The 2209-nt window shown below is 33.9% G+C and overlaps 1 pseudogene; it reads left to right on the plus strand.

The window, feature by feature from the left end:
• Positions 1-1582: 1582 nt before the first annotated feature.
• LOC112127300 lies at positions 1583-1664 on the plus strand (annotated as a pseudogene).
• Positions 1665-2209: the final 545 nt, after the last annotated feature.

The following is a 2209-nucleotide window of genomic DNA, read 5'->3' on the forward strand; positions in this document are numbered from 1 at the left end:
TGATATCTCTAATTGATTATGACCATACACCTCTGCCAATTATAATGCTATAAAATTAATGGATGCCAGAAACTTATGTCGGGAGTTTTCCGTTCAAGTCCCATCAATAGCTTAGGCAAGTGAGTTCCCTATAGATTAGTTGAATAATAATTATGCAATAAAAATACTCTCTAGAAATTTTCACTCATAACAAGATCTATTCCTTTATTTCCAATTTTTATCAACTCAAGAATAAGCAAAGTACAGAATAAATTCCAATTATTTATCTTATCCTTTTAATCCTGTTAACCTTTTCCAACCGTACTAAAAAGAAGAAACTATGTCAATTAAACCTTTGCCACTGTCTACAAAAATGTCCATACTGCTATAAAGAATGTCTAATTTGGATCTACTGGATGCTAATGAAGGGATGGTGTGCAAAAGTGACATTCCGTTATAAGGAATTAATAAAATAAAAACCACCAACCTTTTCTATTCTATTAGTGTGGCAGATGATGATGGGGGGAATAATTTTTTTAAATTAAATTAAATTAGAAAAGAAATAAAAATAAAAAAGCACCCATCTGGGTGATGAAACTGTAGTTTGGTAATTTCTGAGCATTTTTTTTGTTTCCCATTGGAGGGTCTGAAGAATAAAGAAGCAAAATGCATCTGAATGCCAAAACAGTGCGGATAGGCAGAACAAAATGATCAGAAATGACCAAAACTAAACACCCCTGTATTTGTCAACTGTAAGAATTAAATATTGTCAAAAAAGAAGAACTAAGTTTTAGTTGTTTCATTCTTGACAAGCTTTCAAAAGATATTCTTCCATCATCAGGACCTGATTTATTAACAGGCATCAAATATTAAAAATTAACAATTAGTAATACATATAAAAGAACAAAACAGGATTGAGAAAACAATTACTCACGCAGAAACGATGTGGGTCTTCATATAATGGCTAAACAAATATTGTCAAAAAGGATGGAACAGCATAGATTGGACTGTACGAAACCAAATTGTAACGTTTCGGGTAATAAAATAAAAGTTATAGTCTACGCAATAAAAAGAAAAAAAAAAGGAGAAACAACAACTGCCAAAATGCGAAAGAGAACAAAAAAACAGGTTATACAAAAGAAATCAAAAATTAAACTCATTAATTAATTCATATCTGTAATTCCATGCATGCCTAGCGTATCGAATTAAGGGCTGCAAATTTGAGCCACTCAAAAACCGTAACAGGTCAACCCTGGGGAGAGTGAAACATCCGAGATGCAACAACCGAATCTCACCCAGGATTGAACACTCCGCCAAGAAGTGGGATACAGTTTCAATAGAGCGCGAATTACACAAAGAACAGATTCCTAATTCCCCTCTGATCCAAACAGCCGAGTTTAAGTGCAAAACCTCACTTCTTAGCTTAAATAGCCATCGCAACTCATTGAGACAAAGACCGACAAAATTATCTTCATTTAGGTCAAACAATGCAGGAGAAATTTGTACCTCCTTGTAAAGTGTGAGATGTGTACATGCTTGTACACGTGACCGGCATTATTCGTGATTTGTTTATTAATTTGATTAATAAGAATTGAAAAATGATTATGCTTCTCGGCCTTTTGGCTAAGATCAAAGTGTAGTATCTGATTTTTTTATAATATAACGTTGTGGGTGCGTAAATTTATGACGTTGAGGATTAAAATGGTTATAAAAATTAAAATAAAATAATAAGTCTATAACCGTTAAACATAAAAGGATTTTTCGGTATCCTTTTCACTGGACAAGATGTAAAGTATAGAGTAACGAACCTTGTTGAATGAGCACCACCTGACAAGAATTCTTCACAAGCAGTTTTTTTCGCCTTTGATCACATCACACACTTTTATTTTTACTTTTTTTTTCTAAAGCTTAAAGCGACTGAACAGCAACTCCAAAATGCAGCATGGCTCCCCTTGGCCTCTGCCATCCCTGCTCTTCTGCCTCCTCAATCATTTGAACTCCCTGCCTTATTGATTGTTCATGCCGCTTTGGCAGCCTTTATGAAATGGCTTGTCATAATCTTTACTGCAAAAGCTAATTGGAAATTGCACTCGTTTAAATTGGAAAGGCACTTCTGTTGGTATCACTGGGATAAGTTGTATTAGCATATCTCACAGATTGAAGAAGTATGATACTTTTTATAACCTGACAATTTCTGTTAAAAACGTGTAGAGGGGTTTTTTTTTAAATC

Source organism: Cimex lectularius, unplaced genomic scaffold, assembly GCF_000648675.2.
Source record: "Cimex lectularius strain Harlan isolate CLEC.00 unplaced genomic scaffold, Clec_2.1 scaffold172, whole genome shotgun sequence".
Classification (NCBI taxonomy): Eukaryota; Metazoa; Arthropoda; class Insecta; order Hemiptera; family Cimicidae; genus Cimex; species Cimex lectularius.